Genomic DNA, 16,425 nt, shown 5'->3' with positions numbered 1-16,425 from the left:
TGAGAAGTACGAGAATTTGAATAAATGCCCGATATGTGGTGCATTGCGGTATAAGATCAGAAAAGATGACCCTGGTGATGTTGAGGGCGAGCCACCCCGGAAGAGGGTTCTGCGAAGGTGATGTGGTATGCTCCAATAATACCACGGTTGAAACGTTTGTTCAGAAACAAAGAGCATGCCAAGTTGTTGCGATGGCACATGGAAGAACGTAAGAAAGACGCGATGTTGAGGCACCCCGCTGATGGTCGGCAGTGGAGAAACATCGGGAGAGAGTTCCCGGATTTTGCAGGCGAGGCAAGGAACTTATACTTTGGTCTAAGTACAGATGGCATGAATCCTTTTGGGGAGCAGAGCTGCAGTCACAGCACCTGGCCCGTGACTCTATGTATCTACAACCTTCCTCCTTGGTTGTGCATGAAGCGGAAGTTCATTATGATGCCAGTGCTTATCCAAGGCCCAAAGCAACCGGGCAACGACATTGATGTGTACCTAAGGCCATTAGTCGATGAACTTTTGGAGTTGTGGGCCAAACCAGGTGTACGTGTGTGGGATGAGCACACGGAGCAAGAATTTGACCTACGAGCGTTGCTATTCGTAACCATCAATGATTGGCCTGCTCTCAGTAACATTTCAGGACAGACGAACAAAGGATACAATGCATGCACACACTGTTTAGATGAGACTGAAAGTAAATATTTGGGAAAAAGCAGAAAAGTTGTGTACCCGTTCAATCGTCGTTTCCTTCCGCGCAAGCATCCCTTAAGGAAAAAGGCAAGCATTTCGATGGCGAGGCAGACCGCCGTCCGAAGCCTGTCCCCGTAGTGGTGCTGATATATTTGACATGGTCAAGGATTTAAATGTTATCTTTGGAAAGGGTCCAGGCAGTCGACCTGTTCCGAAAGACGATGACGGACACGCGCCCATGTGGAAGAAGAAATCTATTTTCTGGGAGCTAGAATATTGGAAAGTCCTGGAAGTCCGCTCTGCAATCGACGTGATGCACCTGACCAAGAATCTTTGTGTGAATATTCTAGGTTTTCTAGGCGTGTATGGAAAGACAAAAGATACAACAGAAGCACGGGAGGACCAGGAACTTCATAAAGGACGAAACGGCAATCATCCAGGGCAGTTTGTAGGGCCTGCCAGCTATGCTCTTACCAAACAAGAGAAGGAGATCTTTTTTGAAGCCCTATTCAGTATCAAGGTTCCGTCTGGTTTCTCGTCGAATATAAAGGGGATAGTAAATATGAAGGAGAAAAATTCCAGAACACGAAGTCCCATGATCATCACGTGCTTATGACACAATTGCTTCCGATTGCATTGAGGGGACTTCTACCAGAAAATGTTCGACTAGCCATTGTGAAGATATGCTGAACGCAATTTCTCGAAGGTAATGGATCCGAAACTTTGTCGGGATTACGTGAAGATGTGGTCCAATGTCTTGTCAGCTTCGAGTTGTTGTTCCCACCATCTTTCTTCAATATTATGACGCACCTCCTCGTTCACCTAGTTGAAGAGATTAGAATTCTCGGCCCTGTATTTCTACACAATATGTTCCCCTTCGAGAGGTTCATGGGAGTCTTAAAGAAATATGTTCATAACCGAGCTAGGCCGGAAGGAAGTATCTCAAAGGGCTACGGAACTGAGGAGGTCATTGAGTTTTGTGTTGACTTTCTTCCTGACCTTAAGCCGATTGGTGTTCCTGAATCTCGGTATGAGGGGAGGCTGACTGGAAAAGGCACACTAGGAAGGAAAGCAACGGTGTGGAGGGACAAGATTTCTTTCAATCAAGCGCACTACACAGTTCTATACAATTCCAGCTTGGTGGCTCCGTACATCGAGAAACATAAGAATGTTTTACGAGAAATAAACCCGGCCAGCCCGAGTCCTTGATTACACGTCAACACATGAATACCTTCGGCTTGGTTGCAAAGACATCTCATTAATGACCCATCTGCGGTGGAGCAGCTGTACTTGTTGGCCAGGTTACCATCTTCAAACATATGTACATTCCAAGGGTACGAGATAAATGGGAATACATTTTACACGATCGACCAAGATAAAAAGAGCACCAACCAAAACAGCGGTGTCCGCTTCGATGCAACAGACGAGAATGGGCAGACCACCACATATTATGGATACATAGAGGAGATATGGGAACTTGACTATGGTCCCACTTTTAAGGTCCCTTTGTTTCGGTGCAAATGGGTGAAGCTCAGCGCTATACATATTGACGATAAGTACGGTATGATAACAAGTGGATCCCAACAATCTTGCGTGCACTGGACGAGCCTTTTGTCCTAGCCAGCGAGGTGGCTCAAGTTTTCTACGTGAAGGACATGTCTAGCAAATCAAGAAAAAGAAATCAACAAAAGAATACATCAATCGAGGAGCCAAAGCGCCACATAGTTCTTTCGGGAAAAGAAACATCGTGGGAGTGGATGACAAGACAGACATGTCAGAAGATTATAATAAGTTTAAAGAAATTCCGCCCTTCACGGTGAAAATTGACCCAAGCATCTTGCTAAATGATGAAGATTCTCCATGGCTACGGCGTAGAAGATCACAACACTAGATGGCGATGTAATAATGTATTCTTCATATATAGTTCCCAAGACAATCTCTACATTTATGTAATAATGAAGATTAAACTGTGCTTGGCTTGTTGATCTGCTTGGCAAGGCGTATCGATGCTCCTTTTATAGGCACGGCACCGCTTCTACTTTGTCTTATTCCTTCGACAGGCCGTCGTGCGCTACATGCTTTATCTCATCGAGCAGTGCGTCCACCCACGCGTCCTTATCCTGCCGACACCTTTAGTCGCGGTTGCAGCCACCAACCGTGACAAAAGGTTACCGACACATCCTTATCCTGCCGACAGCTTTAGTCGCGGTTGCAGCCACCAACCGTGACAAAAGGTTACCGACACATCCTTATTATCCTGCCGACATCTTTAGTCGCGGTTGCAGCCACCAACCGTGACAAAAGGCCCTCCTAGATAAGCCTCCCCCCGTCTTTTGTCGCGGTTTGAGCCTCCACCCGGGATGAAAGTTTCGCGCGCCACTTCGTTCCCGCCTATTTTCTTCCCGCATTCCCGCCATTTTTCCACTATATATATGTAGGCTTGGACTCTCATATCTGCAAACCTCATCACTCTCTCCCATGGCTTCCATCGTATGTCTAACACCCCGGGAGGCGGAGGCGCTTTGCGCCTCGAACTACCCCTGCCCGCCCGGCTACCGCGTCCCGACCGGCTGGTTGCTGAGCGTCGGAGGCGGACCGGTCCCTCCTATCCCCTGTAGGTGTGCCACGCGAGATGGCCATCACGAACCACTACTATTTCGAGCTCACGCCGAGCAGCGGAGGAATCCCGGTGGCATCCCGACTACAGCCCGACTTGGGACAGCTTCTTCATCAATCGGCGTGAGAGGGCGGTTGCAGTACGAGGAGGACGGCCCGCCTCCTTCGAACTTCAACGAGGCCGGCCGTCGGATGTGGTGGCGCGGCCGGACTCTCCGAGCGTCCTGGCCTATCGTGGCCCCGCCTGCGCTACCCTCAATCCCAGCCCACGCGTGGTCATCCGCCGAGGTTCGACAACCGCGACCCCGATGCTAGCGACGATGACGTCGGCGACTTTGATGACTACAGTGGCGACGTGTATAGGACTAGGCACGACTATGATTGAATGGCTCCAACATTCGAATCTGGCCATGTATCTTATTTTTCAGTTGAGCTCTGTACTTTAATTTCAGTTCAATCGTAATAAATTTCGTGTCAACCACTTTATTGAACAAAAACAACCGACAACGACTTTATAAACTAAATTTAAACTAATAGAACCGACAACGACTTTATTGAAATTACAATAAAATAGATAAATTACTAGTCTAGTCTCTACTCGTCGTCGGAGGTTGTCTCCGTCCAAAGGTCATCCCACCGAGGGTCGTTTTCGGTCCAAGTTGTATTCGAGTTCTCGAGCTCGAAGGCGGCGACGGCCCGACGGTGGCGCCTGTTGGACCTGCGTTGTGCCCTAAGGTTAGCAAAGAACGCGTCGGGGGACCGCGCCCTCCACTGGCGCATCAACTGCTCGTCGCGCTCGGCGATGGCGATCCGGCGCTGCACCTGGCGATGCCGGTGACGGTCCTCGTCGGTGACGAGGCACGGCGGTGGCGCGAGGAACTCCGCCTCCTCTAGCGATTCAACATCCGGGAAGTTCATGTCGTGCCCTGGCCGCCGAAAGCGCCACGCCGCCGCGTCGTAAGCGCGCGCCGCCTCTTCCGGCGTGTTGTACGTGCCGAGGGTGAGGCGGAAGCCACCGGCGCGTATCTCGGCGGTGAACCTACCGCTCGGATGCACTCGAACGCCACGGAAACCGGACGCCCCTCGACGACATGGAGGCATCCCGGAGATGAATGAGCGGGGCGAGGCACGTGTCAGCATTTATATATGCGAGATGCAAATAGTTCTATGGATGTCATATTCATGTTCATTGGATTTTTCTGATCAATTTTCATATATAACACTTTTCTTTTTGAGTTACCATTTAAAAGTTATTGAAATAATAGTTTTTATTTAAAAAAACAGAAAAACAAAAAACAGAAAAACAAAAAACAGAACCACAAAAACGGTCCAGGCCTGATCCGCGTCCAACGGCTCCAGGCCGTTGGATTCAACCGGCCGGAGCCGTTGGATGCGCTTCACGCGGATCGGCCGCCTCCCCCCTCCCACCCCCTTTTGTCGCGGGTCGAGCCACGGCCCGCGATAAAGACCCCTTTTGTCGCGGGTGGGGCTTGACCCGCGACAAAAGGGGGTCTTTGTCGCGGGTCAAGCCCCCACCCGCGACAAAAGGCCCTAGGTATAAATATCTACCGCCGCGGGCGGAGCCCCCACCCGCGACACCGGAGGCCATTTTCCTTAGCAGAAATCGCGCCGTCAGGCTGCCGAAATCCACCGCCGCCGCCGCCGGCCATCTTCCTCGCCTCCGGCCGCCGCCTGCCACTTCGAGCCGCCTCTTCGCCGCCCCCGCCCTCTGCGCCACCTCCGCCATCGTGGGCCGCCTCTGCGCGCCACCTCGACGAGATCTCCCGCGCGCGCCACCTCCGGCCGCCGCCTCCTCCGCCGCCGCCTCCTCGGGACACCCCGGCCGCCGCCGCCCCCTCTGCGCCACCCTCGAGAAGCAGGTAGCCGCCACCCTCCGCCGCCCCGCGCGGCCGCCGGTGCCGGCCGGCGCCCATGCCCCGGCCTTTTTTCATTAAGTTTTTTAATTAAGTTAGTTAGTTTAGTTTAGTTAGTATTAGTATTTAGTTTTAATTAGTATTAGTTAGTTAGTATTAGTATTAGTATTTAGTTTTAATTAGTATTAGTTAGTTAGTATTAGTATTAGTATTTAGATTAAATTTAGTATTAGTTAGTTAGTTTAAATTTTTGTAGATAGTTAATTCAAATTTCGTAGTTACTTAATTCAAATTTCGTAGTTACTTAGTTCAAATTTCGTAGATTAAACCGACGCAAACACTCTCGCGAACACCGCTCTCCCTCTCGCGAACAACACTCGCCGACACCCCTCTCCATCTCGCGAACACTAGCCGACACCCCTCTCCCTCTCGCGAAAACCATCGACGCCGCAACTCCCCTCTTCTCTCCCTTCTCGCGAACAACACTCGCCGACACCCCTCTCCATCTCGCGAACACTAGCCGACACCCCTCTCCCTCTCACGAAAACCATCGACGCCGCAACTCCCCTCTTCTCTCCCTTCTCGCGAACAACCGACGCCGACACCCTCTCTCTCTCTCGCAAACACGCGTCGCCGACACCCTCTCCCTCTCGCAAACACGCGTCGCCGACACCCTCTCCCTCTCGCAAACACGCGTCGCCGACACCCTCTCCCTCTCGCAAACACGTGTCGCCGATTAGGGTTAGGGTTTGGTTTGTGTTTGATTAGGGTTAGGGTTTGGTTTGTGTTTGAACATTTACTTATCGATTTAAATCTTTTGCAGAAACAATGGATCAATTCGAACGGGACTTGGAACAGGAAGACATATTCGCGGACATAATCCGCGATGGTACAGAAGCCGACCGAGCCGGCTCCGGTGATGGAGAAGCCGACGGCTCCGGTCATGGAGAACCCGACGGCTCCGGTCATGGAGAAGCCGACGGCTCCGGTGACGGAGAAGCCGACGGCTCCGGTGACGGAGAAGCCGACGACGGCTCCGGTGACGAGGTATTAATGGAATTCTATATGTACATATGTATTGAGGCATTAGTATAGAGGCATTAATGCAATTCTATATGTATTCTCTTAGGCCTCCGAAGATAAGATAGAGAAATGAGGCCCGGCAAAGAAGTTGACCAAGAAAGACCACTTCACAATTGAAGTTATATCACCGGAAGGCCAACCGGTGGTACCCGAGAATGTCGGAGTGAAGTTCAAAAATCAGTGCGGAGTTGTGGTTAGAGATCGTGTCCCGATCACTGTCAGAGAATGGAACAAGACGAAGAATGTGTCCGAAAATCAGGTTGCCGATAGGTACAAGGACACACTTTTCAGAGACCTGATGGCACATTTCACTTTGCCAGATTTGGGATCGGAGTCTGAGAATGCTAAGCAGCGAGCGCTAGTGAAGAAATGGGCTCTTAAGAAGATGGGGGAACTTTTCCGGGCGTATAAGAACCGGTTATGGAAAAATTATAAGAAAGACAAGAAGCCTCCATTATTCGAGAACTACCTAGCGAAGCAGGAGCATAACTGGGAAGAATTTGTGAGGTACAAAGAATCAGAGGAGGCTGTGAACCTGTCGTGAAAAACAAGAAGAATGCAAGCGAGAAGAAATATCACCATCATACGGGGCGAGGGGGCTACGGAAGAGCCATGCCTAAGTGGGATGCACAAGAGGCTGAGATGGAGCTGAACGGGATCACTCCAGAACCCACGCGAGAAGGATGGGACATAAGGGCTCGAAATTGGTTCCTCGCGCATGGCTGTGAGTATGACATGAAGACATGGAACATTGTTGAAAGTGACACCAGGGTTAGGGTACCTAGGCAAAAATGGATTGAAGTGACGACAGATATAAAGGCGGGAAAACTAAAGTTTGCTCCCGATAGAGAGAAAGACTTGCTGACGCTTGTCCTCGGTAATCCTGAGAAGGGAGGACGAACAAGAGGCTTCGGCCCTAGTGTTCCGTGGTCGCTTGGGTTTCCGGCCGACGCGGAGACTTATAGAAGCCGAGCGAGAGCTAAACAACGCCACTGGAGGTGCAGAATGACCGGATGGCCGAGTTCCAACGCCGACTTGACCAGCAGCAGCGGGAGCTTCAGCAGCAGCAGCGGGAGATAAATGAACTAAAAGGACAGCGCCCGCCAGATAATACCGCTGAAATATCTCAGCGACGAGACAGCAGCGTGGCCGACTCGGAGGCCCCTCCTACACGGATGATGATAGATGCCGGTCCTGGCGACCCCTTGGATGGAATCAAGGAGACAACACCTTGTGATCTCCATGAGGTGTTCAGGAAGGTTTCTGTTAAGGTGGCGGCCGGCTATGTCTTACCGGCATTTGGACCTGAAGGTGAGCCGGCAACATGGCATGGCAATCCGATTCCAGCTGGCTATGCTCGTGTCGGGGTGGATTCAGTTGTCCCGCAGTGGGAGACATTGGAGCTCCATATCCCTGGAGGTGATGGGGGGCTTACACTCAGAGAGGTGCTGGGAGAAATCATTCTCTGGGAAAAGAAGAACATCAGGCTGCCAGGCTGGGTAGCACCTAGTACCGATCGTCCCAGCAGGTCACCATCACCTCCTCCAGGTGATCGCAGGCCACCATCACCTCCTCCTACTGATCACATGTCGCCACCATCACCCCGTGGGTACGACGTCGACCACGACATCGGTAGTCCATCTCCATCTCCAGCGCCGCCGCCTCCGCCCACTAAGACTCGGAATGCACCCAGCCGGAAGCGTTTCAAGAGTCCTGTCCCCAAGAGGTCGCCCCTCCCAAAAGTACCAAAGGTTCCTCCCCCGTCCTTGGGATCTTACTTGTCGAGGAAAATGCGGCAGCTGTTGCGAAACACAACTATGATCATTTCCATAAGCCAAAACCTCCAGCGCCGAGCCATACACAGAGAAGCAAATAGAATATGCTACTAGTTTTCTGAACACACCATCGCAGTATGAGTTACACGAGAAGAAGGATGACTATACACGCACTCTTGCGAAGGTAATTGACCAAAAAAAGGATGAAAAGGCCAAGGAGAAGGACATTGCTGGCACGAGCAAATCATCAGCTAGAAGTGCAGATGAGAAAAGGTCAAGTTCAACAAGTGCACCCCTCAAGGCCAAGCAAACGACAAAAGGCAAAAAGAGAAAGGAAGTTCCCCTCCTCGGTGCTCAGCCCAAACAATCGATCCCTGCACTCTAAGTGTTTAATGTTCCCTAGGTGTACGAGGAACTTGGTGGTGATGTCAATATGGAAGAAGCTGCATCTCTAGCGGCTCAATGTGGAGTTATCGTGGAGGAATTGTTTGGTGCCGCAGATGCTGCACTACCCACGCTGATATAGCTCCTAAATTTGTCTACGGGGCCGACTTGGTCAGCGAGAGAGCGGCTGCATAAACTGCCAACACATATGCGGAATTTGCATCAGTGGTACCTTGATGCATGCAAGGAGAAAAAAATGTACATCGTGGCGAGTATACCATGGGAATATTACTACCGAAACGAGGAGATCCATATTGAGATGAATGAACTCTGGCAGTTATTCAATCTAGAAGCCCTCGACAAATCTCTCATGAGTTGCTATTGCTTGTAAGTTGTTAACTACATATAAGTTCATTTTCATTCAGTTCATGTTCGTTTTCATTGCATATATATACTCATTATATCTTATGGGTTCTCTTTTGCAGATCGAAGATCGGTGAGTGCAAAAGTAATAATATTATCAATGTTGGGTTTGTTGACCCAGATAAAATACATGTTGAAACGGTGAAGCATAAACGCGAAGAAACGGGGAAACCTACTAAGGTTTTTGGGGCAGCAATATTTACTGTGATTCAATATTGTTTCCTTACAACTACGAGTGAGAGTCTTAATGATCTTTTATGCACATTCAATTTTTCTTACTCGATGTTAAGTGTAATTCCTGACGTATATGCATAACATGTGCAGCTTCCACTGGATTCTACTAGACATTCAACCTGATAAGGGAATAGTTGAAGTAAGAGACCCATCGAGTAGAGGCCTGGACGGGTTCCAGGACTTGCAGAGAGTTGCTCCAAGTGTAATTTCCTTCATCGCCGCGCTTTATCTTTCGTGAGATATCAATTAATTATCCACTCATTCAATCATTCTTTTGCCTGGCAGGGCTTGGCAAGCTTTGAAGAATGTTCATAAGGACATTACCTTTGCAAAGAAGCTAACATTTACTCCTGTAGCGTGCCCCCAGCAGCCACAAGGGACGAATCTATGTGGATACTACGTTTGCGAGTCCATTCGCATGTTAACCACTGAGAAGCAGAACAGAAATAAATTCGACGTAAGCAATAACATTCACAACTTTATTTATTATCATCAATATTTCGTTATCAAGACTGATATAGTCATACTCATCTCATTTTCGTATATAGGTCGACTTCATGCGGGACAGACTCCAACCAAAGGAACACGCACTAGGAATCGCGGAGGAAGTGGCGGGACTTTTGGTTAGAGAAGTAATAAACAACAAAGGCTTGTTTAGTCCAGATAGTTGTTCTACCTCCAAATAGACGGTGGTTAGTACCGTTTGTCGATCGTGAGCTCCATGTATATATGTAGGGAACCTACGAATATGTGTAAGGGGAATCGACTTCTGCTTCCAATATTTGTTTGATCGATCTATATATATATATAATGAATGAATGTGTACAACTTCTAGTAGCGTACAAATATATGCAACTTTCATTTTCGAACGAAAAAAATGAAATAACAGGCGGTCGGTGGCGGGGGGGGGAGGGGTGCTGCACCCCTCAAACCCTAAAGCAGAAGCGTTGTGCGCGCGCCACGTAGAAGGCCTTTTGTCGCGGGTGGTAATACCGCCCGCGACAAAAGGGCCTGTGCCCTGCGCGCCCCGCGGCTGCCACGTGGTGGACCTTATGTCGCGGGTCGTAAGTGACCCGGGATAAAAGGCCACCCTTTTATCGCGCCTTGCTTGTCGCGGCTGGCCGCCCGCGACAAAAGGCCCTAACCACCCGGATCAAAAGGCCTGTTTTCCACTAGTGTTGATAGACAGCTCAGTGCCATTTTGCTTTTATACAATCCGAACCATGGGTTGCATCGGGCTTTAAGAAGTGTCATTTATCAGAGCGAGAAAGGCCAAAAGGTTGTGCACAAATTTTCACATTTCATGAGCATGCTGCTGCCATTTGGAACTTCGGACAAGATTGCGTGAAGACCTAGGGAGCTTTTGGCTGCATATGTGAATTTCCTCTGGAGAATGGGCATGTTTGTCTTCTGAAATATTCTTGATACCTGAGTTTCTACTGGATAAACATGTTTTTTTTTTACTTTCGACTTATCTAGAAGAAATGTACACTGACGTCAAATAATTTGATGCTGTTACTTCCTGTATTCTTTTTTCTTTATTCCAATATATGTTGTTGGAGTTAATAAACTTGAACGTGTTGGTCCTGAAGGAAATACAAGATCTATGGTTTGAGTTCGCATGCTCAGTGTTTTGCAGTATACCAACTTCCTAAACCCAATCGGTTGTTGTGTTGATAGTTAACACCAAACAATGCATTATTGGTTTGTGCCATAATTAGGACGCAGAGGACCGGCTAGGAAGCGCCCCATGGGGCGCTCCAGCCTCTAGTTATAAATAACACTAGCAATGACCGGCGCGGCGGCACGCCGCACCATATGGTGGTTGTTTACTGTACTTTTTGGTGGTGGTAAATGTTTTGTGGGTTGTAGTTGATTGTTTTTATCCCATCAGAATTTGTGTTGTCTGATTTTTTTTAAGACTCGGTTGTATTGTTTTTCTTTATGTGGTAGCTCTATAATCTAGTAGTTTTGTATGCTTAGATATGATTCGAACGGGGCTAAGCGATAGGCCGAAGCTGTGAGATGTCAAAATGCATCGGTAGGGGAGTGTTCCGCTTAGATGGAAGTAACCACGAAAGTGGGGGTCGACGAAACGGAAGTGAGAATTTCGGCTTGAGTAACGAAAACATTGGTGAGAATCCAATGCCCCGAAAACCCAAGGTTTCCTCCACAAGGTTTGTCCACGGAGGATAAGTCAAGGCCTAAGATCAGGCCGAAAGGCGTAGTCGATGCACAACAGGTCAATATTCCCGTACTACCCCTTGTTGGTTCGGAGGGACGGAGGAGGCTAAGTTAGCCGAAAGATTATCATAGGTTTCCTGTACTACCCCTTGTTGGTTCGGAGGGACGGAGGAGGCTAAGTTAGCCGAAAGATTATCATAGGTTTAAGGACACAAGGTGATCTTGTTTTGCCAGGGTAAAAAGGGGTAGGCGCCCGTTTAACCATCTTAGCGGCCTGCACTTCCATTCGAACATTGACCATTACTTGTTTTCCAAAGGAAACCTCAGAATTTCATCTTAATCTAACCAAAACAATGCGTAGAACAAAGGGGCAAGAGAAATATAAGAGGCTTTGCTCTGGTAGGCGTGGAGCCAAACCACGGGGGATCTGATCTTTTGGGGCAAACCATCGAGGATGAATAAATGTTTGATTTGGTCATCTAGCCTTTGCCGCACGTGAGGGGAATATGGTCGGCCACGGATCAACGGGAGCAGAGGCGCAGAGCTTCTATGGATGGTACGCGGTGCCATACTCGTCGGACATCTAGGCCACCTAGTTGTCGTAGCTGCTCCACGACAGTGCAGGTGGCCCTAAAACAGTGAACTCTTACTTTGTGCACATGAATGAATTTATATATCTATCTATGTATCTTGATGAAATAGCTGGCCAACATGAAGTAAACAACAATGTTTGTTAAAAGAGGCATTTCAGAGATTCTGTATTTGATGCCAAGCATAGGAAATGGGATGATTATCCCACCTTTGCTGATAAAAGAATGAACATACCGAAAACAGAGCTCAAGACCTGCTACTATAAATGGATGAACTGTCTTATTTATCTACATTCTAAGTATGGCTTCCAACTCTGTGAGCGAATGATTTACTACAAAATACAAACCAGAGGCTAAGGACCATAGAATTTCTCAATCCCACAGACTGTTGGCAGTCAACTACCTCAATAAGGCCTCAAAGGATTGGCAAGAGTCTCATGAAAGCCATATCTCGGTCTTCAGGATAAAACAGTGAACAATCTTCAGCCAAAGAATTATGTACTTCCATCTTTTGTATAGTATGTTTGTATGGTACGAAATATATAATCGGTAGGCCAGAATTTGTTTCTACGTAGGAACTGATAAACTGTATCCTTACTCTAGCAGAAGCTTATGATGGGAGAACCATAATTTACATATCAGATGTCTAAAAAGGCACTCAATGAAGTAGAAGATCAACACAGTTGATACACCATTCTGCCAGTGAAGAAGCACACATACTCTTGACTCTTCCTACATCAAGTTAAGCATCAGCATAGTAACACAATGTACTATTGTCATTCTTCTAGTTTTGTACATAACATCATGGTATTATATTTATATTGTGTATTAAATAAAAAGTTTTTTTTTTTTTTGCTCAAATGGACTATTCTATCAAACTCCCTTACCTCCATTAGACCAGCCAAACTGATATGAGGATGGCAAATGCAGTTGGGATGCTCACATTATGTACCATGTTGTTCTTCAAGAGATTTCCTTGACGCCAAATCCACAGTTCTGGAAGGCAGACAACTTGGTTCACCATCATGGCCAGGTCATGGCATTCAGCTCGGTGCAGCATGGCCAATTCAGGTGTGCCCCTTGACCACTGCTGAGTACAATGGCAGCCCTCATCCTTGGACTAAGCTAGATGTCGCAACCAATCTTCTCTAATAATCCGGATGTTGTCATCCTGGACTACGTTGTGCAGCTATCGCCGCAACACGCAGCGGTCACATCCCCGCCGGATGATCTCCTCAAGCAATGCGACATCATCCTCCTTGACGGCGATGTGTGCATACATGGCCGTGTCACCCACAGGCAGGCCGTTTCCATCCTCCGCTTGAAGATGCACCACAGGCTTGTGGCTCCTGCTTAAGGCCTCCATAAAGGAACTTTTCCTCCTGGATCTGCATTTACATTGCAAGATATCCAAATGAGACTGACTATAATACTTAGAATTCAAATTATTAAAGAAAAATCACAAACAGTGATACGAAATTCTGAATATGAAAAAAACATGAACTTAATATCATGTAACAAATTTGTATCTGAATTCAAATTTGCAAAGCATACATCTAGGACATGGATCAGCACAATTATTCTCTAGCAGTATCCTAACACTTTGCTCACTCCCATTGGAAGCAGCTATATGTTGTTAAGAAATCATCAACTTAAAATTAAAATTCAGATAGAAAAATACAATATAATAGGAACTAACTAACAACATTGTGTCTTCTATTTTTCTCACCTCATACTTTTAAACTCCGCTTTTCAATGTTTTTTTGTACAGCAAATATTGCCAGTTCTCAAATTCATTTATATTTTTACATAATCCGTTTAAGATAAAAGTAACGTTTTTCACCATCAGTGCATGAACTGGAACATTTTATTACTAAAACTGTAATCAATCTTTTATTCTGTCTTTTGAAAGATTTGTAACTCGAATTACCAACAAACTCATGATTTATTTTAGAATAATCATTTATTCTGTATCTAATTTAGGCTGTAGGATGAACATATAAATTAGTTGGAGTTCTTCCATTTCATATAGTTCCATTCAGTTCTTCTATGTAAGATTCAAAAACAAGTATCTGACCATTTTGCACGAAAAATATATTTCCACTTTCCATCATATATAAATAAATAACTTGAAGGGATAACTGCAAAGCAAAGCCCAATGGCCAAATACACATGTGTTGTTGGTGTTGGCCTGTCGGGGGTCTGAACTTGGAACAGGAAAAATGCTTGCACATCAAAACAAGAACTATGAAGAAATAGCATTCTAGCAACTAAACGGAGGAGCATATCAGGGCAAAATACATGAACTAAAATCACCATCACGGATATGTTTATCCACGAAGATCTGCAACTCTCTCAAACATGAAAGAAGAAGCAGCAAGAACATATCAGGCGGCTCTCTAGAATCCTAGCAAAAGCAACAACCACCGTCCTACTCTGATTGCCTCTTCGAATGCCGCTTCCAGGAGCACGAGAAAGTGTAGTTGGCTTACCCTGTAGCAAGAACAGGCCTGGCTAGGCTTTTTGCAGGAAGAACAGAGGGCATAGACGATCGTGGGGCAGCAAACAAAAACAAAAAAGCACGCACCACGGCACAGTGCGGTAGCTCTAGTGCTGTCAGTGAGGCCGTCACTACAGTGATGTAGTTGCCATCTGTGATACTTAGGTTCGCATCTGTGGTCACCGCGCAGTGGATGCAGCAGCATACGATGGATGGTCACTGCACTTGGGCGGTGATGCGATGAGATCCGGTCACAAAATCGCCATCGAGGCGCTCCCGGTCGTAATTCTTTCAAGGATCTTGACGGTATGGAGAATTTTAGGGGAGAGAGAGGCTACACACCTGTAGGAGAGCCGCCATCGAGATGGCGCCGTGGTCGGAGCGCTCAGCTCGTGGAGGATATGCCGAGGCGATCGGGTTCCACGGACCTCTTTTCACGGCATGGCGAAGTGGAGGGGGGCCTTGTGCGACCCTCCCCGCGTTGCGCCTCCTCGTCGAGCTTGCCGACGACATTGTGGCGGAGTAGACGGCGTCGTGGCGAAGTCCTCCCCGTGACACGCCTCCTCCTCACGACTCATGTTTGTTGGCGGCAAGGTGCCGGATTCGACGGCGGCCTGGCGCCACGCTCCCCGCGACGCGCCCCCAGGTGCTCCTCGGAGGCGTCATTGCGGAGCCTCCAGCGACGGGCCTCATCGCACTTGTCGTCGGCGGACTGGCGGAGCCTGCTTCGCGAAGCGCCACCTCGCGCCGTCGGACGTGCCCTGGCGAAGGCCCCCATGACGCGCTCGTCGGCGGCGGCCTAGCGAAGGCTCCCGCGACGCGCTCAACCCTCGCCTCCTCCCAGATTCCTTGCTCCCATGTCCCGCTGCGATTTAGAGAGAGAAGGGGATAAGGAGATTGGGCTGAGCGGTTGGATGCATCGCGCACGCACTGCCTCCTCTCGCTTCTCGCATCGATTGGATCCGGGATTGGGTTTGTGCAGGATGGGCCATGAACGAACGGAGTGGGCGGCGATGTGGATACAGAAAGAAGATGAGAGTTGAGAGAGCTAGTCGGTTCGTCTGCTTTGGTGAGGTGGAACTCCTCAGGCGTGAACGCGTGGTACATAGCACCGCTTTCTATCCGACAAACTAAACCGGCACGTCAAGCAAAACAAAAGATAAACGCAAGCTCTAGACAGATGTGGGCCAGGATGTTGGGTCAACACACAAGGATAGACCAACGCCTGGATTCCCACGCCTTTGCAGCTAAAGGCACACGGCTCGACCACCAGCAACCCTGCATGACGAAAGAGAACACCAAAATTGTAGGCGTGTATCACATAAATCCTGATCTCATCCAAAATTCTCAGAGGCACCAAAACAAATCCACACTAACATATAGACACAAATAAAACGCTAACGTGTCAGTCTACAATTAATTCTCATCCCTCCCCAAAACTCTCTCAAAACACGAAGCTGTTCACGCATAATATAGTAGTTATATACGTATCCTAAACTAACACGGGCTCTTACCACGGTAGGCAAATGGAATCCTACTCAAGTGGTTGTCCCCCATATTGTAGCTAGCAGCACACATGTTGGTTACTTATTGAGGTCACCGATCACACATGCTGGTAATTTTTTTCGATTGTCCACACCGGTTGTCCCCAAATCAACTTTCAAGAGAAAAAATGGAAGAATTGGACGGCAACTTAGAGGAGCGGCACGTTGGAGGCATCTGGAGCGGCGACGGAGGAGGCAGGAGCAGCGCGCCCGAAGTAGAACCTCGACCTCGGGAACCTGCGCCTCTACACGAGCTCGAGGATGGAGGCGACCTCCAGGGCGTCGGACACCAAGCTAGGGAGAGGAGCAGCGTGTCGGAGCGGCGCGATAGAGGCGTCCGATGCGGCTCATGCGGAGAGAGGATTTGGTGTGGTTGGTGAGGAAAATAAGAGAGAGAGGAGAGGCGAGAGAGGGGTATGTGGGAATTGGACTCTGACGCATGGGCATGTTTGTCCTTATCTGGCGTCGAGTTGTTGCTCCGCTTGTGCCGACGCGCCGATAGCATGCCTTGGCATAGGGTTCTCTTGGGGTCGC

The 16,425-nt window shown here is 48.3% G+C and overlaps 1 long non-coding RNA gene across 1 annotated transcript; it reads right to left on the bottom strand.

Annotated features, from left to right (window-relative positions):
- Nucleotides 1-11,974: 11,974 nt before the first annotated feature.
- Nucleotides 11,975-15,404, bottom strand: LOC127340809 (uncharacterized). Its single transcript, XR_007874906.2, has 3 exons — nucleotides 14,690-15,404; nucleotides 12,735-13,235; nucleotides 11,975-12,579 (listed from the first exon to the last, which is right to left on the bottom strand). It is a non-coding gene; the product is annotated as an uncharacterized lncRNA (long non-coding RNA).
- Between the last annotated feature and the right edge of the window lie 1,021 nt (nucleotides 15,405-16,425).

This window comes from Lolium perenne, chromosome 3 (genome assembly GCF_019359855.2).
Source record: "Lolium perenne isolate Kyuss_39 chromosome 3, Kyuss_2.0, whole genome shotgun sequence".
Taxonomy (NCBI): domain Eukaryota; kingdom Viridiplantae; phylum Streptophyta; class Magnoliopsida; order Poales; family Poaceae; genus Lolium; species Lolium perenne.
Note: the sequence above shows the minus strand (reverse complement) of the source record. Positions and strands in the feature narration are given on the sequence as shown.